Source organism: Anomaloglossus baeobatrachus, chromosome 4, assembly GCF_048569485.1.
Source record: "Anomaloglossus baeobatrachus isolate aAnoBae1 chromosome 4, aAnoBae1.hap1, whole genome shotgun sequence".
Classification (NCBI taxonomy): Eukaryota; Metazoa; Chordata; class Amphibia; order Anura; family Aromobatidae; genus Anomaloglossus; species Anomaloglossus baeobatrachus.
In genome coordinates this window covers 200,394,082-200,421,900 of record NC_134356.1, presented here as the reverse complement: position 1 = coordinate 200,421,900, position 27,819 = coordinate 200,394,082, and positions in this window count along the sequence as shown.

Here is a 27,819-nt window from a genome sequence, read left to right as displayed (position 1 = left end):
TTTGCAGGCTGTCAGTCTGCCTCCATCCAGTCCAGGGAGACTCTCACACTGGGTTCACCATCCCGGCCCTTGTACACGTTCCAATTCCTCACAGCCTCAGTGGATTCTGCAGCTCCCTGACATTTCAGAGCCCTCACTAGCTCTGTATGCACAGGATCTCCTGCACATGTGCTCCAACCAAGATGGCTCCCACCAGCACACGGAGATCATGTGACAAACGACAGCTCCATTAAATCCCATGAGACATACCTACGTATGGGAAGTATGTGGATGGTCAGTCCCGCCCATCACTTCTGACCATCCCATGAACCCAGCCCTGAATGTGTACAACAATCCTCATGGAACTACAAGTCCCAGAGAAACATTCCAGGTTCAGATCACAGAGGATTTCCCCCTCTGTGACACATACCGGCCATCTACCACATTGCATCCTTACATATCCCCCCCCTCTGTTCCAACTTGTAGGGTGGAACACTCGACAACCTACAGTGACCCTGAGACAGGGCATTAGGGAAACCATACCCTACCAGTCGAATGGGCCCTCTACGAAAACTTTGAGTTTCTGCTCCTGACCGACCATCTGCCACTGTCACCAAACCCTCCTCAGTGAACCCTCTTCTCAGACACGTCCGCCGGTCCGACATATCGTTCCATAACTGTCTCCAACGGTCAGTGTGGTAGTGAGACACCCCATCAGTCAAAACTACCGTGCGGCCTGACTCTGCGCTAACCAGTCCACTAGAGGGGCTCTTGTCCAGGTACCTCACAACCGAGCCGACAGGAGATCTCCCACAACTAGACCCTGCACACTCTCTGTTTGCGAATCTACTATGGCCTCTTCTCTCATGACGTCTTAGGTCACCTTTCCATCTCCGCCTTTGCCCACCACCACTTTTGGCTATGGACCAGTCACTCCCTCCATCTGTTCTTTTAGATTTTGTTTTAGAGGGCTTGGACCCTTCAGAGTCTGTGCCATAGCCTGATTTATACGTAGGTCTTCTATGACCTAGGCTCCTTTCCCTACAGGACCTACTTCCCTTGCCAGTGAAGGCAACACGTTCATCAGGTGGACCACACTTCTTCTCTGGGCCCTGGCCCGAAAGCGGTTGTGACCTCAAACTCACTTGACAAAGTGTCTCTGCAATCTTCTGTCTTTCAAGATCCATTTGCTTTAGTTCTTCCAGGTATCCCAGGCGGTATTCTAGGAGAACTCGTACGTTTTCAACACACTCCTTTGTTCCCGCCATGACACATGGAACCACACCAACTTCACAGGGTATCCTGGCTTTATGATAAACCTTAAGTCTTACTCTCGTCACACCGGATGTATCAACCATCTCCTGCATGACTCTTCCATTTCTGCCAATCAGTTTCTTGACAAGTTCTCTGGGCACTTGTGTGACCTCTTCCACAAAGTCCAACAGCCTTCGAGCTGTTTTCACTGCTTCTTCAGTTTTCCCATAGATTTGGAATGTTCCACTGTGCTCTTCTAATTCAATCGCTGTAATACCTGGAACCTTCCTGGCTTGCTGAATGTTACTTTTCAGCGCTCTTAATGCGAGCCCAATTAATGATTTCTTCACCACGACAACTTCCTGAAATTCTGCAGTGAGCCGCTTCATACACTCCAAGCGTCTGGTGTCTTCTTCCATCTGTGTCGAGATGAGCCATTTCGTGCGAAGACACTGCAGGTGCATGTCACTCAGGATAGCCACTCGCTTCTTTGTGACATTACTGGCAGAGCACACCACCAACTGACAAGTCTCTGGGGCAAAGTACACTTCACAGGCCCCTACAGTCTTCTTAAACGTCTCATGCATCGACTTATGGGCACAGGCTTTTCTTAGGTCTTCGGGCACATCTACCATGCACTTAAAGAATGGACAGGTTTCTTGACCTTCAAGGAAATTAGACCATTCCTTTGGTCTCTTGCATCTATCTTTTTCTCTCATGCACGGCTCCACCTCTTGAGTTACACACTCTTCCGGTTCAGCTCCAGCCTCAGAGCCTTTGGGTTTGCTATTGTTCTTAACCAAGACCATCTCTATGTCTTCCATCTTGGTCTTACCAGGCAGGTCACTCAGGCTATCAGTTCCTGATAAGACCTCTGGTCCAGACTTCACCTCATCAGAGACTCTTTTCACTTTTGCAGCACCAGCTGTCTCTTGGGTCTTCACTGCGTTACCTTCAACTTCCTTGCGGGTCTCTGCAGTGTCACATTCAGTCCTCTTTTTTTCTGAAAGGGTGTCACACCCTTCAGCGTGGTACTCTGTTCCTCTTAGACCTTTAGCCCCGTTTTCACCCTTCATCACCCCAACACTGGGTAATTTACCGGTCTGCTCACCATGACCTCTATGGATTTGTACTTCACCAACTTTCTCCAGGATTCCTTGTCCTGTATTACCCTCTAGGATTTCACCTCCTACAGTGCTCTCGTCCGACAGACCTTCTGCTTCATGATTGGAATCTATAGGAGACACCACCATTACTGCTTTGGTTGGCTCATTTTTTGACATTTCACCCTGCTGATGTCTGTCGTTACAATGTGTCAGTTCAGTTTCTGATACCTCTTTCTTGTGTAGGACATCGCTGTCTGACTCTACCTTAGCAGTTGCTACTGGCAACGTGTTTTCCTCGACCAGGTACTTCACTTTCTCTGCACCCTCAGACGGTATACCTTGCACGAGCTTTTGGCGCTTATTACGTCTCCGGCGTCTGGAGGAGGTTTTACCCTTCTCAATTGTCTGTACCTCACTGCACTCTCTTGTCCTTTTATAAGAGTCAGTGTCCATTCTGGAGTCATCGTCACTCCCCCTGGCGTCCTGGACTATCATGTCCCCACTTAACCAGATATCTGCCTCCCTTTCTGGAGCTACCCCGTTTTTAACGGTCACACTATTGGTTATTCCCTTAGTCCCTATGTCACTAAGTTGGGTCCGTCCATTTTCTTTGGTCACCCCTAACTTAGGACAGTCAATTTTAGAAGGTACTATCTCCTCCTTACCACACATAACTCCACAACCAGGACCCCGTTTCACCTCCCAATGTCGTAGGGTTTCCTTTGGGCTGTTCTGGCTCTTACACAAGCAACCGGATACGTCCCCCTGCTTCCACAAGTGCACAAATAATTTAGAGTCCCAACCTATAATAATTGGGTGCAGTAAATCTGAGACTACACCAACATCATGAGAACCACTGTCCCTGGCTGTCTTAATGGCCACGCTGGATACTGGGTATTCTGTCTCATTATTGTGGGTGCAGCCGACGTGGATCTTCCTTCCAGGAATCAAGTTGACATCAGAAGTGGCCCTCACCAGGGTCACCAAGCTCCTTGAGTCTACGACCCCTGTTACAGATTCCCCATCCACTTCCACGGAACACAGACGTGGCTTCTCGTCGGATGGGTGGTCTATACCGCAAACCGGACACTTGTGGCATGAACACTGTTGTCCCTGGCTACAGTCCATCTGCGCCACTTCACCCTTGGATTTGGGATGCTCTGCACCATTTTGGGGGACCACCGCTTTCTGGGACTCCTCCCCCTTTTGGGCATCCACCCCTCTATTGGACTCCATCCCCTTATGGGCAACCACCCCTTTATGGGACTCCACCCCCTTATGGGCAACCACCCCTTTATGGGACTCCACCCCCTTATGGGCAACCACCCCTTTATGGGACTCCACCCCCTTATGGGCAACCACCCCTTTATGGGCTTTCTGTGGCTTCCTTGCAGTGTCCTTAGATCCCAGTTCACACCGTTCCCCTTTATCTCCCTGGGTACCCTGTGCCCGTACTGGCCCCAGAAGGGAACTCACAAACTGGTCCACTGCTGCCACATCTCTGCGCACTGACAGCTCCTGCTGTCCACACACAAGGAACTGGTACAGCTCCTCCATAACGTCCAGGCTTGCGGCTCCACTCATGGTCGCTCAGCTTTCCCGGAACTTCGTGGACCCGCCGATCCACCGCAAGCTGCTTGAGTGCGCCGTCGGTTTTCGTGGACCCGCCAATCCACCGCAAACCGCTTCAAAATTTTTTTTTTTTCGTGGACCCGCCGATCCACAGCAAGCAGTCCGTATCCACAAGAATATGTCCTAGGCCGTTGCCCTTAGCAACCAGGCTGTGTTGCCCCTAGCAACCAGGCCATATGCCCGCGTTCTCCACCATAATGTGACGACCTGGGCCCTGAACGTCTTGGGGCACACGTCTGGCAGCGGGATCAAGACACACACAAGCACTTTGTCACTTAAAGAATCTCGGTGATTTATTCACATCCTCATAAACCACGCAGTGTAATGGGCCACAGCCACTTTCCCGCAGGACAATGTCTCACTGTCTGTTTAAACTGCTGATTGTTCATACAGTTCATTCTCTGGCATCAGCCAGTAAAGTCCACCTTTGTGGGGTGTTACCTGCCAGTAGGTTTGCAGGCTGTCAGTCTGCCTCCATCCAGTCCAGGGAGACTCTCACACTGGGTTCACCATCCCGGCCCTTGTACACGTTCCAATTCCTCACAGCCTCAGTGGATTCTGCAGCTCCCTGACATTTCAGAGCCCTCACTAGCTCTGTATGCACAGGATCTCCTGCATATGTGCTCCAACCAAGATGGCTCCCACCAGCACACGGAGATCATGTGACAAACGACAGCTCCATTAAATCCCATGAGACATACCTACGTATGGGAGGTATGTGGATGGTCAGTCCCGCCCATCACTTCTGACCATCCCATGAACCCAGCCCTGAATGTGTACAACAATCCTCATGGAACTACAAGTCCCAGAGAAACATTCCAGGTTCAGATCACAGAGGATTTCCCCCTCTGTGACACATACCGGCCATCTACCACATTGCATCCTTACAATATATATATATATATATACAGTTAGGTCCAGAAATATTTGGACAGTGACACAATTTTCGCGAGTTGGGCTCTGCATGCCACCATATTGGATTTGAAATGAAACCTTTACAATAGAATTCAAGTGCAGATTGTAACGTTTAATTTGAAGGTTTGAACAAAAATATCTGATAGAAATTGTAGGAATTGTACACATTTCTTTACAAATACTCCACATTTTAGGAGGTCAAAAGTAATTGGACAAATAAACCAAACCCAAACAAAATATTTTTATTTTCAATATTTTGTTGCGAATCCTTTGGAGGCAATCACTGCCTTAAGTCTGGAACCCATGGACATCACCAAACGCTGGGTTTCCTCCTTCCTAATGCTTTGCCAGGCCTTTACAGCCGCAGCATTCAGGTCTTGCTTGTTTGTGGGTCTTTCCGTCTTAAGTCTGGATTTGAGCAAGTGAAATGCATGCTCAATTGGGTTAAGATCTGGTGATTGACTTGGCCATTGCAGAATGTTCCACTTTTTTGCACTCATGAACTCCTGGGTAGCTTTGGCTGTATGCTTGAAGTCATTGTCCATCTGTACTATGAAGCGCCGTCCGATCAACTTTGCGGCATTTGGCTGAATCTGGGCTGAAAGTATATCCCGGTACACTTCAGAATTCATCCGGCTACTTTTGTCTGTTGTTATGTCATCAATAAACACAGGTGACCCAGTGCCATTGAAAGCCATGCATGCCCATGCCATCACGTTGCCTCCACCATGTTTTACAGAGGATGTGGTGTGCCTTGGATCATGTGCCGTTCCCTTTCTTCTACAAACTTTTTTCTTCCCATCATTCTGGTACAGGTTGATCTTTGTCTCATCTGTCCATAGAATACTTTTCCAGAACTGAGCTGGCTTCATGAGGTGTTTTTCAGCAAATTTAACTCTGGCCTGTCTATTTTTGGAATTGATGAATGGTTTGCATCTAGATGTGAACCCTTTGTATTTACTTTCATGGAGTCTTCTCTTTACTGTTGACTTAGAGACAGATACACCTACTTCACTGAGAGTGTTCTGGACTTCAGTTGATGTTGTGAACGGGTTCTTCTTCACCAAAGAAAGTATGCGTCGATCATCCACCACTGTTGTCATCCGTGGACGCCCAGGCCTTTTTGAGTTCCCAAGCTCACCAGTCAATTCCTTTTTTCTCAGAATGTACCCGACTGTTGATTTTGCTACTCCAAGCATGTCTGCTATCTCTCTGATGGATTTTTTCTTTTTTTTATGCCTCATGATGTTCTGCTTCACCTCAATTGAGAGTTCCTTAGACCGCATGTTGTCTGGTCACAGCAACAGCTTCCAAATGCAAAATCACACACCTGTAATCAACCCCAGACCTTTTAACTACTTCATTGATTACAGGTTAACGAGGGAGACGCCTTCAGAGTTAATTGCAGCCCTTAGAGTCCCTTGTCCAATTACTTTTGGTCCCTTGAAAAAGAGGAGGCTATGCATTACAGAGCTATGATTCCTAAACCCTCTCTCCGATTTGGATGTGAAAACTCTCATATTGTAGCTGGGAGTGTGCACTTTCAGCCCATATTATATATAATTGTATTTCTGAACATGTTTTTGTAAACAGCTAAAATAACAAAACTTGTGTCACTGTCCAAATATTTCTGGACCTAACTTTATATATATATATATATATATATATATATATATATACTAGAAGGTGGCCCGATTCTACGCATCGGGTATTCTAGAATTTACGTATTGTGTAGTTCATGTATGATTTTTGTTATATATATATATATATATATAGATGTTGTTGTGTGTAGTTACCAAGTGTTTGTGTAGGGCGCTGTACATGTTCTGGATGTTGTCTGGGTGTGATGGGGGGTGAGAGCGGTGTTGTTTGTGTGTTGCGTTGTTTGTGGAGCGCTGTGTGTCTGTAGCGTTGTGTGTGTGTTGCGCGGTTTGTGTGTGTGTGGTGTGTTTTGGGAGGAGGTATGTTTTGTGCAATGTGTGTGTTGTGCGGTATGTGCGTATATTTGTGTGTGCAGCGTTGTCTGTGTGTGTGGGTGTCTGTGTAGGGCAGTTGTTTGTGATACCCAGTGTGTGTGTGTGGTGTGTTGTGCAGTGCGCGCGCGTGTGTGTGTGTGTTGGGGGGAGGTGTGCACTTCCCATCGTGCTCCATCCCCCATGCAGCGCACTCCCCATTGTGCTCCATCCCCCATGCTGCGCACCCCCCATCGTGCTCCATCTCCCATCCTGCGCACTCCCAAACGTGCTCCATCCGCCATGCTGCGCACTCTCAAACGTGCTCCATCCGCCATGCTGCGCACTCCCAAACGTGCTCCATCCGCCATGCTGCGCACTCACAAACGTGCTCCATCCGCCATGCTGCGCACTCCCAAACGTGCTCCTTCCGCCATGCTGCGCACTCCCCATCGTGCTCCATCCCCCATGCTGCGCACTCCCAAACGTGCTCCATCCGCCATGCTGCGCACTCCCAAACGTGCTCCTTCCGCCATGCTGCACACTCCCCATCGTGCTCCATCCCCCATGCTGCGCACTCCCAAACGTGCTCCATCCGCCATGCTGCGCACTCCCCATCGTGCTCCATCTCCCATGCTGCGCACTCCCAAACGTGCTCCATCCGCCATGCTGCGCACTCCCAAACGTGCTCTATCCGCCATGCTGCGCACTCCCAAACGTGTTCCATCCGCCATACTCCGCACTCCCCATCGTGCTCCATCCCCCATGCAGCGCACTCCCCATCGTGCTCCGTCCCCTATGCTGCGCACCCCCCATCGTGCTCCATCTCCCATGCTGCGCACTCCCAAACGTGCTCCATCCGCCATGCTGCGCACTCTCAAACGTGGTCCATCCGCTATGCTGCGCACTCCCAAACGTGCTCCATCCGCCATACTCCGCACTCCCCATCGTGCTGCATCCCCCATGCTGCGCACTCCCAAACGTGCTCCATCCGCCATGCTGCGCACTCCCAAACGTGCTCCATCCCCCATGCTGCGCACCCCCCATCGTGCTCCATCTCCCATCCTGCGCACTCCCAAACGTGCTCCATTCGCCATGCTGCGCACTCCCAAACGTGCTCCATTCGCCATGCTGCGCACTCCCAAACGTGCTCCATCCGCCATGCTGCGCACTCCCCATCGTGCTCCATCCCCCATGCTGCGCACTCCCAAACGTGCTCCATCTCCCATGCTGCGCACTCCCAAACGTGCTCCATCTGCCATGCTGCGCACTCCCAAACGTGGTCCATCCGCCATGCTGCACACTCCCAAACGTGCTCCATCCGCCATACTCCGCACTCCCCATCGTGCTGCATACCCCATGCTGCGCACTCCCAAACGTGCTCCATCCGCCATGCTGCGCACTCCCAAACGTGCTCCAGCCGCCATGCTGCGCACTCCCAAACGTGCTCCATCCGCCATGCTGCGCACTCCCAAACGTGCTCCATCCGCCATGCTGCGCACTCCCAAACGTGCTCCATCCGCCATGCTGCGCACTCCCAAACGTGCTCCATCCGCCATGCTGCGCACTCCCAAACGTGCTCCATCCGCCATGCTGCGCACTCCCAAACGTGCTCCATCCGCCATGCTGCGCCAGCATCAGCCTCTCTGTCCCCAGCATCAGCCTCTCTGTCGCCAGCATCAGCCTCTCTGTCCCCAGCATCAGCCTCTCTGTCCCCAGCATCAGCCTCTCTGTCTCCAGCATCAGCCTCTCTGTCTCCAGCATCAGCCTCTCTGTCCCCAGCATCAGCCTCTCTGTCCCCAGCATCAGCCTCTCTGTCCCCAGCATCAGCCTCTCTGTCCCCAGCATCAGCCTCTCTGTCCCCAGCATCAGCCTCTCTGTCTCCAGCATCAGCCTCTCTGTCTCCAGCATCAGCCTCTCTGTCCCCAGCATCAGCCTCTCTCATCCCAGCATCAGCCTCTCTGTCCCCAGCATCAGCCTCTCTGTCCCCAGCATCAGCCTCTCTGTCTCCAGCATCAGCCTCTCTGTCCGCAGCATCAGCCTCTCTGTCTCCAGCATCAGCCTCTCTGTCTCCAGCATCAGCCTCTCTGTCCCCAGCATCAGCCTCTCTCATCCCAGCATCAGCCTCTCTGTCCCCAGCATCAGCCTCTCTGTCTCCAGCATCAGCCTCTCCGTCTCCAGCATCAGCCTCCCCATCCCAGCCTTCCCCAGGATCAGCCTCTCTCCTCCCAGCCTCCTCCAGCACGCCATGCTCCTCTGCCGACACTCACAGATCCGATCGCATACACACCCACACACACCCACACACACACACCCGATCGCATACACACCCACACACACCCACACACACACACACGATCGCATACACTCACACACACCCGATCGCATACACTCACGCACACACACACTGACGATATCGCACATCCACGCTCATACTCACAACATCCGGAGATACCACATGCTTCTGGCTATGTGATCCTCCGGCAGGTCCTGGAAGGTCACAGAACAGTATCGAGGCCGAGAAGCAAGCGATATCTCCGGATGCTGTGAGTATGTGGATGCGATGTGATGTGTGTGTGAGGTGTGTGTGAGAGTGAGTGTGAGCCGGTGTACACTGGTAACTATGATACACATCGGGTAACCAAGGGACCTTAGTTACCCGATGTGTATAATGGTTAACAGCGTTCACGGCCTCCGTCAAGATCCCAGCATCGCAAGGTTATGTCTGGCGCTGCTGGGATCGTGACGGAGCCGATGTAGAAGCAAGCGATATCCCAGGATGTTGTGAGTGTGTGGATGTGATGTGTGAGGTGTGTGTGAGAGTGAGTGTGATCTGATGTGTGTGTGTGTACTCACCTGGGAATCGGAGCTCCGTGTCAGTTGGGCCAGAGCGAGCGTGCATTGCGTGAGGGGGGCGGGGCCTGCAGAGAGCCGGGGTGAGAGGCCAATCCATGTGGGGGGGCGGGGCCATGGCGAGCCCAGCGGCCAATCAGCTTTGTGTCACCGTAAGGACACAATTTCGGAGCATGACAGACAGACAGACAGACAGAATAAGGCAATTATATATATAGATATATATATATATATTATATATATATATATATATATACAGTATATATATATATATATGTGTGTGATATATATATATATATATATATATATATACACTAAAGCTGGTGTCACACACAGCGACAACGACAACGACGTCGCTGCTACGTCACCATTTTCTGTGACGTTGCAGCGACGTCCCGTCGCTGTCGCTGTGTGTGACATCCAGCAACGACCTGGCCCCTGCTGTGAGGTCGCCGGTCGTTGCTGAATGTCCAGCTTCATTTTTTGGTCGTCACTCTCCCGCTGTGACACACACATCGCTGTGTGTGACAGCGAGAGAGCGACGAAATGAAGCGAGCAGGAGCCGGCACTGGCAGCTGCGGTAAGCTGTAACCAGCGTAAACATCGGGTAACCAAGGGAAGACCTTTCCCTGGTTACCCGATATTTACCTTCGTTACCAGCCTCCGCTCTTGCTGCCAGCGCCGGCTCCTGCACTGTGACATGTGCCTGCAGTACGCATCGGGTAATTAACCCGATGTATACTGTAGCAAGGAGAGCAAGGAGCCAGCGCTAAGCAGTGCGCGCGGCTCCCTGCTCTCTGCACTGTGACATGTAGTTGCAGCACACATCGGGTTAATTAACCCGATGTGTACTGTACCTAGGAGAGCAAGGAGCCAGCGCTAAGCGCGGCTCCCTGCTCTCTGCACATGTAGCACAGCGACGTTATGATCGCTGCTTCTGCTGTGTTTGACAGCTAAGCAGCGATCATAACAGCGACTTGGTGACGTAACAGCGATGTCGTTATCGCTGTCGCTATGTGTGAACCCAGCTTAAGGGGTATGCTTTATTTTCAAGACACTGACAATGAGTAATGTATCTTTCCAAGAATCTGCATTATGCATAGAGACCAATCAGGTGAAGAATCAAGGTTATGCTAATGCTAATAATGTTTGCTACAGTAACGAAGAATACAGCATCAGGTGTTGGATAAATTAAGTAAGAATAAAGTTTTAGATTAACATAAATGCATCAGTGTGGACCTGGAATTATAGCTAGAATGGAAAGTAATGCTAAATGAACAGTGAGTGAACCTGGCTGAGCGGGATACAATTAGGTGATGAAAACATTATGAAAGCAATTTCAGAACAGACTGGACTTGGTTATATCGGGAGGCCTGGAAATGCAAATGCTGTATAAGAAATTCATATCAGATCATCACCATTAAAGGCCCCGTCACACTAAGCAACATCGCTAGCAACATCGCTGGTAACGAACAACTTTTGTGACGTTGCTAGCGATGTTGCTGTGTGTGACATCCAGCAACAACCTGGCCCCTGCTGTGAGGTCGTTGGTTGTTGCTGAATGTCCTGGGCCATTTTTTAGTTGTTGCTGTCCCGCTGTGAAGCACAGATCGCTGTGTGTGACAGCGAGACAGCAACAACTAAATGTGCAGGCAGCAGGAGCCGGCTTCTGCGGAGGCTGGTAACCACAGTAAACATCGGGTAACCAAGAAGCCCTGTCCTTGGTTACCCGATATTTACCTTTGTTACCAGCCTCCGCCGCTCTCACTGACAGTGCCGGCTCCTGCTTTGTGCACATTTAGCTGCAGGACACATCGGGTTAATTAACCCGATGTGTGCTGTAGCTAGGAAAGCAGGGAGCCAGCGCTAAGCATTGTGCGCTGCTCCCTGCTCTGTGCACATTTAGCTGCAGCACACATCGGGTAATTAACCCGATGTGTGCTGTACTAGGAGAGCAGGGAGCCAGCGCTCAGTGTGCGCTGCTCCCTGCTCTCTGCACGTGTAGCTGCATGAGCTGGTAACCAAGGTAAATATCGGGTTGGTTACCCGATATTTACCTTAGTTACCAAGCGCAGCATCTTCCACGCGGCGCTGGGGGCTGCTCACTGGTTGCTGGTGAGCTCACCAGCAACTCGTGTAGCCACGCTCCAGCGATCCCTGCCAGGTCAGGTTGCTGGTGGGATCGCTGGAGCGTCGCAGTGTGACATCTCACCAGCAACCTCCTAGCAACTTACCAGCGATCCCTATCGTTGGGATCGCTGGTAAGTTGCTTAGTGTGACTGGACCTTAAAGCTGTCAAAAAGCTAAATCATGTTTGCCCTAGAATAAGTAATGATCACAGACAATTCAGTGTGCTCTAAACAATGTGTGATAAGAAGACCATATCTGAGTGGAGATTAATTGAGCTTCAGTCAACACATTCAAATTCTTCTATGTTTTGACCTTCATTCGACCTCTTTTACATTCTAAAAAGGCTGCATATAGTATATCTATATACTATATATTATGGCTGAACGGACCCAGAGTGAAAAAGTACGGTTCCGCGCAGTTTCACAGTTGCCTGGGTGCACGACCCGTACTCAGGATTCCGGGTGTATGATTCTGATCCAGCACTCGAGAAAATAAAAAAATAAAGGAAAAATAAAGAAAATAAGAATGAAGTGAGCTCTTTATACTTACCCAGGCTTTGCCCAGCTGTACTCCCGCGCTGCTTTACGCTGCTCCTGTGGCCTCCCTGTGCCACTCATTTCATATTCATGGTTGTCCCTGCTCACTGGCTAGCCTAGCGTCTATGATTGGTTGCAGTCAGATGTGCCCCCAGCCTGTGTGACTCGTCTCCCTGCATCCAGTCACCGCTCATCATGGCTCATTCATTCTCTGCACTCACAGCGGGCAGCCATGCTACTCTATGGCCATTCATTGTGATATTCAGTTGTTGCAGAACTGAATCGTCGTGGGACCTAGTGTGGATTACTTTGGACCTGTAGGCTGTGTTGGGGTTAATAAAGTGGTGAATGAGGGTGGGTTTTTGTATTTCATTCCAAATAATGGATTTTTTTGGTATTTGTGTTTGTTTACTGTCATTTACAAATTAATGATACTGGTGTCATAGACGCCTGCCATCATTAATCTAGGGTTTAGTAGCAGTTGTGCTCTGTTATAAACCCCTTATTAACCCGATTGCCACCGCTTCAGGGTATTAGGAGAGAGCCGGTAAAGCACCGGGCTTGTCACATCTAATGGATGCGGCAATTCTGGGTGGCTGGAGGCTGATATTTTTAGGTTGAGTCTCTCCAGCCTCAGAATACCAGCCCCCAGCTGGTTTTATCTTGGTTGACTATGAAAATTGGGGAGATTGCATGTCGGTTTCTTTTTAATTATTTATTGGTTTGTATCATTGGCTTCCTCCAATCATACAGACAAGAATATTACACCCTCTACCCACTCACATTTTTTTTACAACTGAGGCTATGTTGCATCTTTTCTGAACCACAAAGATGCAGCGTTTATGGCCCAAAAAAACGCTTGTGTTTTTGGCTCATGTTTGACGAGTTTTTACCGCATTTTCCCAATGCTTTTTTTAAATTAAATTTATTGACTGGAAGGGCTCAAAAACGCTGGCAAAATGCAAAAAGAATTGACATGGTACATCTTCAAAAATGCAGCCAAGATGCAGACAAAAAAAGATGCCCAGTGTATACAGCAAAATTGAAATCTCAAAGACTTTGGAGGAAGGAAATGCATGCATTTAGGTGCATCTTTGTGACCTCAAGAATGCACCAAAAATGCAGTAAAAGATGCAGTGTGTGAACATAGCCTAAGGCTTAGTAAATTCCAGGGTTTGTCTGATGACCCCTTGGTTGTAATTCCTTTAAGTTTTGATAGCCACTAGGGATGATCGAATAACACAAATATTCGGCAATATTCAGCTTTGCGAATATTCGACAAATAGGTCGCCACTATGCAAATATTCGATGCGCAATGTAATCTATGGGAAGCCCGAATAGTTGCTATTCGGCAACTATTCGGGTTTCCCATAGACTTAGGGCGGCTTTGCACGTTGTGACATTGCACGTGCGATGTCGATGGGGTCAAATCGAAAGTGACGCACATCCGGCGTCGCAGTCGATATCGCAACGTGCAAATCCTTTTTGATACGATGAACGAGCGCAAAAGCGTCGTTATCGTATCATCGCTGCAGCCTCCGACATTTCCATAATGCCGGTGCAGCGACAGGTACTATGTTGTTCCTCGCTCACGCGGCAGCACACATCGCTGTGTATGAAGCCGCAGGAGCGAGGAACTTCACCTTACCTGCCGCCGGCTGCAATGAGAAGGACGGAGGTGGGCGGGATGTTTACATCCTGCTCATCTCCGCCCCTCCGCTTCTATTGGCCGCCTGCCGTGTGACGTCGCTGTGACGCCGCACGACCCGCCCCCTTAGGAAGGAGGCGGGTCGCTGGCCAGAGGGACGTCGCACGGCAGGTATGTGCGTGTGAAACTGCCGTAGCGATAATAATCGCTACGGCAGCTTTCACTAGATATCGCACGTGCGACGGGGGCGGGACTATCGCTGCAGCATGGGTAACACATTGTTACCGATGTCGCAGCGTGCAAAGCCCGCCTTACATTGCACATCGAATATTCGCAAATAGTCGAATAGCGGCGACCTATTAGTCGAATATGGGCGTAGCCGAATATTTGAGGTATTCAATCATCCCTAATAACCACCTACCAGTTAGCTTACTTTGTACCAGAAATTTGAGGTAAAATTTTGGTGCATTTTATGGAACAAAAGCCAAGATTCATAACTTGCATTTTTTTAAGTCACTTTCCTTTTTTTCTGTTTTGGTATTAGTTGCCATTTTTGACGCCGAATTCATCAAAATGGCGTGATTCATGAGTTTGGTGCAAAGTTAAAAAAAAAAATTTCTTCTGATATCAACTTTTTTAATACTTTTGTTGCCAAAAGTCATAATGTGGCACCCAAAGGTCCTCAAAAAATGTGGCAAAAGCAGCAGCATCCATATAAAAATCTAAATGCCCGCAGCTGTAACTTAAATGAAACACCCATTGAGGTCAGAAACTGTCACCATGATACTTACCTGTCCTCAGGCCTAAGCTAATCCCACAATTCTTTATCTGAACTCATGTAATCATGTCTCCCTCCTGCCATTTCCTGTAGTAGAGGGAAAGGAGATAGACAAAAACATAGTAGTGTAGAAATCAAAGACATCCCTACAGCAATAAACATACAATGAGCCCAATAGCAAGGCCCATGATGGTAAATTATAGATTCCTGGCTCTAAACATACTCTTGGTCACCAGTTCCCTGCTAATGTACCAATAACTAGAGACTGAATTCCAAATGTTCCTTTGATCGTCTTAGATCATACTCTTAGTATGTCTCACTATGAAGGACGTGACTCTGAATGGTTGCTATACCGCAGAGCCCCCAAGAGTAGCATTGTTAACTTTGAAGCTTAAATACTCAACGGACTAAAGACAACATATGAAAAAAATACTAGCAGTGAACAAAGCAACATAGACCACAGAGCTCCAAGGTCATAAACAACCGATGAGGAACTTAATTTCTTGGCCCACTAGATAAAACTATTGGACGGTTATACCGTCCATACAAACAGAGCAAGTGAACATCTGCTTTTATTTACTTCTTCATAATCCTTTCACATTCAGAATACACAAATTATGAATAACTTGTGTCTGAATCACCCAAAAAGCTCATTCCTGTGACCTCACCTCCTAGTAAAGCAATTTAAACACAGGACAAATTGTGATTGCTATACATCAAAACTAGAGATGAGAGAACTCGAGGAAATTTGGTGTGGTGGGTGCAGTCAGACATTTGAAAAAATCTGTTTGGATCCCGGACTTGACATGAATCCCAATGGATGTCTTTAAATGCACGGTTCAAGTCTCCACCTATATGCAGCTAGCCATAAACAGATAACGTCCGGGGGCAGATGAGCGGGACTTTTCCATTTTCAGGGGGAGGGGTGCACACTACATCTGATAATTCTGTTTTTACCCCAGTGCGAGCCAATCAAACACTGAAAGAAGTTTGCACTAGACTGAGCACCAAACGTACTTCAGCATAGCGTTGCTCGCGAGAGTTGTTACATACATAAAGCACCCAAACTCCGAACTTGAACTGTTTTATTTGTACAGTCTTTGTTTGGTACGAACACCAGACAACAAACCTTGGGTTCCGTCATCTCTAGTGATGATACCTTTACACACCATTAACATTCTTCGCTTATCTCTAATCACAACCAGTGGATCTCCAAGATGGCAGATCTTGTGGGATGTTCTCGATATTTGATAGCTATCCAAGGAAGGATAATTCGTAAATTGGTAACAGGGTCATGAGCACCCAAAACTCACTGTGATTCTAACATGCTTATTCAAATGTCTACCATACCTATCAAGGTATCGAATTCTATCACACAGCATGTGCCATTTTGGTAAATTTGGAGCAGGATTTTCCTGGCTCATCTCTTTTTATGCTAAACCTTAAAAAAAGCCTACACACAAAAAGAGAAAAAAATAATGCACATCCCATATGTGAAACAATATCAATCTTTGTTAATGGTTTGAATGTAGACTTCATAAAACATCCAAAACATTTTAAAACACTTAAAAAACATAATCAGCCTGTGGACCACATACTAAATCTGTGCCATCAGATGCTATGATTAAACCCTAATACTGCAGTACAAAGATTGTGGAGTAGTAAAATTGCAGAATTTTTGCTGTTTTACAAAAATTCATCTGTGAATGAAGCTTAAGGGGTACTTTGCACACTACGACATCGCAAGCCGATGCTTGCGATGCCGAGCGCGATAGTCCCCACCCCAGTCGCAGCAGCGATATCTTGTGATAGCTGCCGTACCGAACATTATCGCTACGCCAGCTTCACATGCACTCACCTGCCCTGCGATGTTGCTCTGACCGGCGACCCGCCTCCTTCCTAAGGGGGCGGGTCGTGCGGCGTCACAGTGACAGTCACAGTCGGCAAGCGGCCAATAGAAGCGTAAACATCCCGCCCACCTCCGTCCTTCCGCATACCCGGCATGAGCCACAGTGACGCAGGTAAGCTGATGTTCCTCGCTCCTGCGGCTTCTCACACAGCGATGTGTGCTGCCGCAGGGGAATGAGGAACAAAATCGTACCATCGCTGCAGCGGAATTATGAAAATGTCGGACACTACACTGATGATACGATTACGACGATTTTGCGCTCGTTAATCGGATCAAAAAGGATTTACACACTACGATATTGACAGCGACGCCGGATGTGCGTCACTTTCGATTTGACCCCACCGACATCGCAGCTGCGATGTCGTAGTGTGCAAAGTACCCCTAAGGCTACATGATTACATATCACCCATCATGAACATTAACTTAAAGGGAATGTGTCATCTGCCCCAGCCCCCCAAAACGCCAGACATGTCCTTATTGAACCCTAGATCTACTTGCTAAAAAACCCTTTTTGTGGCTTATGGATTTTTGAATGCCTATTAGATCAATCTTAAAAATATGCGTTCTACATGCTAATTACTGAATGAAAGACTAGTTGTGGAGGTGTTGATTTCCACACTTCTCATCTTATCACGCCCATGTAGGTATGAGCGATATAACTTACAAAAGCAATATCACTAGTGGATCTTTACAAATTATGCATTTCATGTTTGGCCTCCTTGCCAAAGTGCAATGAATGCCCTGGGGAAAGGTTTGATGCTGGATTCAGCAATCACAACACAATCACCAGAAAAACGACAAAATGTTGGCCTTTCGACCCTCATATGCCAACTATGAAAAACTCAACCCACTGACTTCATTGGTGGTATATAGAGCTGTAAGACCTCTGCGACTGGCTGAATATGGTTCACTGCTGCCTCCCTTAGCATGCGCAGTGTGCCACTTACACACCCAACTTCACTCCACATTGTCAGGGACGCAAAACATGTGCATGCTGGCAGAGAGATTTCACTTGCAAATCATGTCACTCATGCCAACAAGAATGTGAAAACATGATTACTGGGAGAATTTTACTAGAAAAATCAATGCTCCCAATGAACACCCAACATTTAGCATATATCAAGTGCAGTTTTAAAATTGATTTAATGCTGATCCAACAATCGATAAGCCACAAAAAGGGACTTCTTGAAGTTGAAGAAGTTAATCGTCGCTGCTGTGCATCGGAATGAAAATTGAGCCAAAGGTCCTGGAAATGTGATTTAATGTCAACATGTTTCAGAGTTGAACACTCTACTTCATCAAGACAAATCAGTAGATTACTATAATCCTGATGAAGGAGTGCGTTATACGAGGGTCTGCCAGTTTTGCCGTGGTCACTTGTGCAGTTTGAGCGGAGGCGTTGTCTTGCAGGAACAAGATTGCTTTGCAATCTTTTTGGCCTTCAGAGCTGTCTTTAATTGGTCCAAAAATTCAATGTAATACCTTGCATTGATGGTGGAACCCTTTTGAAGGTAGTCAACTAGCAGCACGCCCTCCTTATCCCAGAACACTGACACCATCACTTTAGTGGCTGATTTTTGCACCCTGAACTTCTTTGGATGAGGAGAACCACTGTGCCTCCAATCTCTTGACTGCTTCTTGTTTTCAGCGTCATACAAATAAATCCAGGTCTCATCCATAGTGATCAATTGATCCAGGAAGTTCTTATCAGTCTGGTAACGCTGACAAATGGACTGAGAAGTTTTCACTCACATGTTTCTCTGATCTGTTGTCAAACATTTGGGGACTCATTTTGCAGATAGCTTCCTCATGTTCATGGATAATGTCCAAGAACCTTCACGGGAAATCCCATGATGTCTGCTATTGAATTAGCTGAAATTTGTCGATTCTCCAGTATGAGACTGTGCACAGCATCGACGATCTCCAGAAGAACAACCACTGTCGGTCGTCCAGGACGTTCATCATCATTGGTGCTGAAGTGGCCAGTTTTAATTTGGCAACCCAGTTCTTACCTGTGGAATATGAAGGACATTGATCCCCCAATGTCTACGACATATCACCATGAATATACGTTGTGGACTTTCCTTGCAGAGACAAGAATTTTATCCCTCCTGTGCTCTCAGCTTCTGTAAATAGTACATTAGAGATTTTGTTTTCCCGCATGCTTAGAACACTGTTGCCATAAACAACAAAAACAAAATTTTGAAAACATATATTAGACGCATAAGGCTTTCATGTGATGTAACATTCGTTACCATAGAAACAAAAAAAGATCACAAAGCCAAAGACTTATCAGCAGCCCTTCGTACTCTGAGACGCTTTGATATAAAATCACATTTCAAGAATCTTTGGCTCAATTTTCGTTCCTATACACGGCAGCAAAGACTGACCCCTTCTCCAACTTCAGCACGTTTTTCCATGCTATTACAGTGGTTCTGTCTGTTACTAACACAAAAGGTGATCGTATACCACTGTATTCTTGTGTACTTTTAACCTCCATTGGTGCTATTTTCTCTGTACTGCACAAAAAGGGTCTTATTAGAAAGTAGATATAGGGTTCAATAAAGATTTGGTGGCAGTTCTCAGGGGATAGGGCAGCTAACAGATTCCTAACTGCTATTATATGGGAGAAAGCAATCTAATATATAAAGCTGAGTGTATGTGTGTATGTGTATGCTAAAGGAATCTGCACCGTCGAATTTACAATCACAACATTTTGCACAGACGCCCCATGTGACCCAGGCAATGTCATAGACTATGTTTTGACGGGAAAATTTAACTCCGTGCTTTACAGTTAGGGGGGCTTTGCACGTTGCGACATCGCTACTGCGATATTGTCGGGGTCAAATCGAAAGTGACGCACATCCGGCGCCAGTAACGAAGTTGCAACCTAGATGCACCGATAAACAATCGCAAAAGCGTTGTAAATCGATGATCTGTGTAGTGTCAGTCATTTCCAGAATTTTGCTGCAGTGACAGGTACGATGTTCCTCGTTCCTGCGGCAGCACACATCACGCTGTGTATGAAGCCGCAGGAGCAAGGAACATCTCCTTACCTGCGTCCTGCCTGCAATGAGGAAGGAAGGAGGTGGGCGGGATGTTCACATCCCGCTCATCTCCTCCCCTCCACTTCTATTGGCCGCCTGCCGTGTGATGTCGCTGTGATGCCGCACGACCCGCCCCCTTAGGAAGGGGGCGGGTCGCCAGCCAGAGCGACCTCACAGGGCAGGTAAGTGAGTGTGAAGCTGCCGTAGCAATAATGTTCGCTACGGCAGCTATCACAAGATATCGCATCTGCGACGGGGGCGGGGACTATCGCGCTCGGCCTCGCTACAATCGGCTAGCGATGTCGCAGCGTGCAAAGCCCCCCTTACTCTCCAAAATCCTGCCTCCATTAAACTGAATTGGGGTGGGAGCTACAGGCTAATAATAGCAACTGTCAGTAGTTGCTATAGGAACAAAATAAACTGTTAGTATAAGAAGCTTATGTGTGAGGTAACACGATGTCGGTGGGGAGACAGATAGAGAGAGACAGAAAGAGACAGACAGGGAAAGAGACAGACCTGGAAAGAGACAGACCTAGAAAGAGACAGCCCTGGCAAGAGACAGACGGGAAAAGAGACAGACGGGGAAAGAGGCAGCCCTGGAAAGAGACAGAAGGGCAAAGCGACAAACGGGCAAAGTGACAGATGCGCAAAGAGACTGACCAGGGAAGTTACAGCCCTGGAAAGAGACAGCCCTGGAAAGAGACAGCTCAGCAAAGAGACAGCCCTGGAAAGAGACAGCCCTGGAAAGAGACAGACGGATAAAGAGACAGACGGACAAAGAGACAGACGGGGAAAGAGACAGACGGGGAAGAGACAGACCTGGAAAAGAGACAGCCCTGGAAAGAAACAGACCTGGAAAGAGACAGATGGACAAAGAGACAGATGGACAAAGAGACAGACAGGGAAAGAGACAGACGGGGAAAGAGACAGATGTGGAAAGAGACAGACAGGGAAAGAGACAGACAGGGAAAGAGACAGCTGGGAAAAGAGATAGATAGGCAAAAAGCCAAATGGGCAAAGAGACAGCCCTGGAAAGAGACAGTCCTGGAAAGAGGAAGCCCTGGAAAGAGACAGACAGACAAAGAGACAGACGGGGCAAAGAGACAGACGGGGAAAGATACAAACCTGGAAAGAGACAGACCTGGAAAGAGACTGACCAGGAAAGAGACAGACAAAGACAGACGGGGAAAGAGACAGACGGGGAAAGAGAGATACAAACAGACATACACATAGAGACAGACACAAAGATAGAGAGAGACAGACAGAAACAGAGATGGAGACAGATAGATTGATACAAATACAGACAGAGAGATAGAAACAGACAGACAGAGACACAGACAGACAAAGAAAGACACAGACAGAGAGTCAGACAGCGACACACAGACAGAGACTGGAAGAGAGACAGAGAGACAGTTACTATTCAGGGCAATGCCCAGAAAGAGACAGCCCTGGAAAGAGACAGCCCTGGAAAGAGACAGACCGGGAAACAGACATACCTGGAAAGAAACAGCCCTGGAAAGAGACAGCCCTGGAAAGAGACAGATGGACAAAGAGACAGACGGACAAAGAGATAGATTGACAAAGAGACAGACAGGGAAAGAGACATCCCTGGAAAGAGACAGCCAGGCAAAGAGACAGATGGGCAAGGAGACAGATGGGCAAAGAGACAGCCCTGGAAAGAGACAGCCCTGGAAAGAGACAGACGGACAAAGAGACAGACAGACAAAGAGACAGACGGGGAAAGAGACAGACGGGGAAAGAGACAGACCTGAACAGAGACAGACCTGGAAAGAGAACACCCTGAAAAGAGACAGCCCTTGAAAGAGACAGACGGACAAAGAGACAGATGGACAAAGAGACAGATGGGGAAAGAGACAGACGGGGAAAGAGACAGACCTGGAAAGAAACAGACAGGGAAAGAGACAGCCCTGGAAAGAGACAGCCGTGCAAAGAGACAGATTGGCAAAAAGACAGATGGGCAAAGAGACAGCCTTGGAAAGAGACAGCCCTAGAAAGAGAAATCCCTGAAAGAGACAGATGGACAAAGACACAGATGGACAAAGAGACAGACGGGGCAAAGAGACAGACGGGGCAAAGAGACAGACGGGGACAGAGACAGACCTGGAAAGAGATAGACCTGGAAAGAGACAGACCTGGAAAGAGACAGATGGGGAAAGAGAGATACAGACAGAAACACACATAGAGACAGACACAGAGATAGAGAGAGACAGACAGACACAGAGATGGAGACAGATAGATTGGTACAAATACAGACAGAGAGATAGAAACACACAGACAGAGACATAGACACAGACAGACAAAGAAAGACACAGACAGAGAGACAGATAGCGACACACAGACAGAGACTGGAAGAGAGCCAGAGAGACAGTTACTATCCCGGGCAATGCCCGGGTACTACAGCTAGTCTAATAAATACAGCTGAGTGTATGTGTGTGTGTGTGGGTGTGTGTGCGTGTGTGTGGGTGTGTGTGTGCGTGTGTGTTGGTGTGTGTATGTCCGCGAAAGGAATCCGCACCATCACATTTACAATCACAAAACTTTGCACTGACGCCTCATGTGACTCAGGGAACGTCATAGACTATGTTTTGACTGGAAAAATTAACCCCACGCTATGTCTGAACTGGGTGCAAAAAACCTAAAAAACATCACTATGGGGAGATAAGGTATGCACACCAGTGACTATGGAAGGGGAATACATGGAATAGCAGAAACTGCTGTGTGAATACTGACATGAAAAATTCAATAGCTATTTGTAAGAATGAAATGTGAAAAATGGAACCTGCATTACTGCCATGAATATATGAATAAAGAGAAATTTAGCTACTGAATTGATCAATGCAGAAGAGCCCCATCTTACAAATAGCTATTGAATTTTTCATGTCAGTATTCACACAGCAGTTTCTGCTATTCCATGTATTCCCCTTCCATAGTCACTGGTGTGCATACCTTATCTCCCCATAGTGATGTTTTTTAGGTTTTTTGCACCCAGTTCAGACATAGAATGGAGTTCCAAACGTTATTCCTTAATGTTAGTAGTTTTTCGTTTGTGAACCCTCCCCATACACACCTATTGCCAATCCACATCGTATATATAGCCTGGGTCTCAGCGTCCCATACACGGTAAGTTTTTTAACTGCATGAGAGGACACACACAAGCTAGGGACCCCAACGTAGAGAAATACTTTGGCGTAGTGTTGGGGCTCTTCTGCATTGATCAATTCAGTAGCTAAATTTCTCTTTATTCATATATTCATGGCAGTAATGCAGGTTCCATTTTTCACATTTCATTCTTACAAATAGCTATTGAATTTTTCATGTCAGTATTCACACAGCAGTTTCTGCTATTCCATGTATTCCCCTTCCATAGTCACTGGTGTGCATACCTTATCTCCCCATAGTGATGTTTTTTAGGTTTTTTGCACCCAGTTCAGACATAGAATGGAGTTCCAAACGTTATTCCTTAACAGACAGGGAAGGAGACAGAGAGAGACAGACAATGAAACAGAGAGACAGATAGACAGAGAGACACAGAGACAGATGGGGAAAGAGACAGACAGGGAAAGAGACAGACAGGGTAAGAGACAGACGGAGAAAGAGACACAGAGATGGAGACAGACAGAGACAGGCAGATAGGGAAAGTGACAGGCAGAAAAAGAGCAGACAGAGAGACAGACACAGACCGATGGGGAAAGAGACAGACAGGGAAAGCGATAGACCTGGAGAGAAACACAGAGATAGAGACAAGCAGACAGGGAAAATGACAGGCAGCAAAAGAAACAGACAGACAAAGAGAGATGGGGAAAGAGACAGACGGGGAAGAGACAGACCTGGAAAAGAGACAGACCTACGAAAGAGACAGACCTGGGAAACAGACAGACCTGGGAAACAGACAGAGCTTCAAAGAGACAGATGGGCAAAGGGACAGATGGGCAAAGGGACAGATAGGCAAAGGGACAGACGGGGAAAGGGAAAAACGGGGAAAGGGAAAGACGGGGAAAGAGATAGAGAGACAGACATACACACACAGACAGACACAGAGATAGAGAGAGTCAGAGAGATTGATACAGAGACAGACAGAGATAGACACAGAGACATAGACACAGACAGACACACAGAGAAAGACAGGGAAAGAGACAGAGTGACAGACAGATAGAGATTGAGGCAAAGAGACAGACGGGCAAAGAGACAGACGGGCAAAGAGACAGACAGGCAAAGAGACAGACAGGCAAAGGGACAGACGGGGCAAGTGACAGACAGGGAAAGATACAGACATACAGAGACAGGCAGACAGTCAGTCATAAAAAGAGACAGACAGGGAAAGAGAGACAGACAGAGACAGACAAAGTGACAGACAAAGTGACAGACAAAGTGACAGACAAAGTGACAGACAAAGAGACAGACAAAGAGACAGACAAAGAAACACAAAAAGAAACAGACAGACACAGAAAGAGACAGACAGGGAAAGACAGGGAAAGAGACATACAGGGAAATAGACAGAGAAAGAGACAGACAGGGAAAGAGATAGAGAGACAGGTTGTGAAAGAGACAGACACAGGGAAAGAGAGACAGAAAGAGACAGACAGAAACTGGGAGAGAAACAGAAAGACAGTTACTATCCTGGGCAATGTCGGGTACTACAGCTAGTGAATAATAAAGATAGAAAATCTAGCTTTTTAATAAGAGAACCCTGTGTACTAATGCAATTCAGTCTGTAGATAGAAAATAGGAAGCAATACCAGACAATAAACCATTGACAAGGCAGCTGTGGTACTTAGCAGTCGGTGTACGCCGATAAGCAGGGCAGTGAGAGGATAGTTTTGCGAGAGAAAATAATTAATGGTCATAAAAATAATTACTGACAATGACATTTCCTGTCTGTTCTTGTTTGCATACAAATCTTGACATTATAACAACTTACAAATGTGCCAAACCCCAGATAACCTTGAAAATATGTCCCTTCGGTGATCTTGATTAACTCTTTAATGACCGAATGTGTCATTGTTGGCACGTCAGTAGTCAAAAGGCATAATTCCAGCAATGTCCAACAAGTTTAATTACATGTCCTCTTAAGCATGGCAGGGATTATAGCTACATATAAAAGCTGGGTGTTGGTGATAGGATTTGTGGCGTCTTTGGGTTAAATAGATTATGTTTCTGGACTAAACCATTTTTATATATAGTAATCATTATAAACTTTGCCCATTGTTTAGATCATGAGACATGTTTGTTTTTCAAACAAAGTCTGTGTTTGGATATAATAATGCCAACCTCATTGCCTTGGCATATTTAAGGCACCCAGGCCAGGTTCCACTGTCTTCCTATGAATAACACTTTGTTCCGTTGCCTAAATATTGAGCGCCACATTCAGCTACTCAATTAATTAAGCCGCCAGAAAGCAATCATTCATGGGTGACACTTGCTGCATTATTATTTTTTGTGGCACACTACTGGTAAAAGAGGAAAGTTATACTGAAAGAGAACGTGCAGATTAGCTATTTTAATTATATTATCCGCTTTGTAATCGCTTTTTTATGTTCATTCCTTCTTTACCAGTGTATAAAGGGAGTCTGTCAGCAAAAAAATAACTGTTCAAACCCTACAAAGGTGCTCAGCGCATTTTGCCACCTGTTTTTTCCATATATCTTAGCCCCCTTGAGTGACATCTTTGGATTCACATGAGCCAGAGGAGGATGTACAAATTTATTTGTTATTACTATTTATATATTATGCATTGCTTATATAGCACCATCATATTCTACAGTGCTTTACAGACACTATCGTCATGGTGTCTCAGTGGTTAGCATTCTTGGAGTGCTGCGGTCCTGGGTTTAAGGCTATGTGCGCACGTTGTGTTCTATTCTGCAGTGTGTAAGTCACTACAAGTGTGTCTCAGAACGCAGCCGAAAAAGCTACATTCTGAGATGCATTCGGCAGAACGCAACGTGCACACATTCCTGCAGAATGCACATTTTTGACAGTGCGGTCCCACTTGGCTCTGCAGTATCCCCATAGACTTGCAGCAGAGACGAGTGAGACCGCACTGTCAAAAAGAGCATGGCTGGCTGCGAGACAGAGTCGCGCGATCAGAATGAACTCGGATGAACTTCACCCGACTTCATTGTGATCGTGCGGCTCTGTGCGTGTGCTGCGGCTTGATTTGCGGTCACACGTGAAGGACTCACCTGTGATCGCAAATCCCCTGAGTGACTGCAGTGAGCCGTGCGATCAGCTGTGCTTTCACTCAGGTTACTCACGGCCACAGCTGCAGTCCTCCACCTGAGAGAGTTGGCCGCGAGTAACCTGAATGACAGCACAGCTGATCACGCGACTCACTTCAGCTGCTGCATGGAGCTCACAGGAGCGGCAGTGTTCTACTGCCGCTCCTGTCAGCTTCCAATGTAGCATAGCTGAAAGCGTCGTGGGACCTTGCGTGGATTACGTCGGACCTGGAGGTGTTTTTGAGGGGTTAATAAAGTGGTGAAAGAGGGTGTTTTTTTGTCTTTCATTACAAATAAAGGATTTTTTGGATGTGTGTTTTAATTTTCTTTAACGTACATGATAATCATGGAAGGTATCTTGGGGAGACGCCTGCCATGATTAACCTAGGACTTAGTGGCAGCTATGGGCTGCTGCCATTTACTCCTTATTATCCTGTTTGCCACCGCAACAGGGCAATTTGGGATGAGTCGGGTAGAGTCCCGGGACTGTCGAATCTAATGGATGTGGCAATTCCGGGCGGCTGCTGGCTGATATTGTTAGGCTGGGGGGCTCCCCATAACGTGGAGCTCCCCATCCTGAGAATACCAGCCTTCAGCCATGTGGCTTTACCCTGGCTGGTATCCAAATTGGGGGGGACCGAACATCGTTTTTTTAAATTATTTATTTATTTTTTTAACTGCTCGATATAGACACGCCAACCGGCAGCTGTGATTGGTTGCAGTGAGACAGCTGTCACTCAGCGTGGGGGCGTGTCTGACTCCAACCAATCATAGGCACCGGTGGGCGGGGGAAGCAGGGAATACGGGATGGATTAATGAGAGGCCGGCATTTTCAAAAGAGGAAAAGCCGCCATAATGTGAATGCCGTGCAGCGCCACGCCGGTGATCGTGGATCGGTGAGTATGAGAGGGGGGTGGGAGGAAGAGAAGGACATGGACAGAGAGAGAGATAGAGACATAGAGAGAGAGAGACCGACTGACAGACCGACCGACAGAGAGAGAGACCGAAAGACCTGCCTTTGTTATGTCAAAAAAACATGCGGATCGCAACAAAAATGCAGTGCAAACGCACTGCTTAACATTTTGGCAGCATTTTTCTATAACTCATTGATTTCAATGGGTGTAGAACGCTGCCAAAACAGACAAAAGAATTGACATGCTGCTTTTCTAAATGCAGAGATTTTGTCAAATTTTTGACAATCAAAACGCTGCGTTTCAAAAAGCATCGTGCACACAGATTTTGCATGATTCTCATAGACTTTGCTGGGGAAGCACAACGCATGAATTTTGTCAGTGACCCAGTGCAGTTGTAAACGCAGCCAAAACACAGAAAAAAATGCAATGTGCGCACATGGCCTTAATCCTACCAGTCCGAGGACATAAAACTACAAGGAGCATGTATGTTCTTCTTGTGTTTGTATGGGTTCCCCCGGGTTCTCTGATCTCCTTCCACATTCCAAAGACATATTGATAGGGAATGTAGCGTGTGCTCCCCAATAGGAACCAGTGATAATAATGTATGTAAAGCGCACTGTAGAATATGCTGGGGCTATATTAGCAAAGCAAAATAAATCATTATCTCCATTTGGGCTCACAATCAAATTTCCCTATCAGTATGCCTTTGGGGTGTGGGATATAACTTGAGAACCCAGAAGAAACAAATATAAACATTGATGAGAACATACAAACTCACTGCAGGTGTTGTCCTTGAACCCAAGACCCCAATAGAAAGCTTCAAAACAAGTCTCTGGATGGGAAGGTTTCCTAAGCTGTTTGGCCACTTCTAGGGTGTGCCTTTGCTGGTTATAGTCATTTTCTTCTGAAAGATTCATGTTAGGGCCT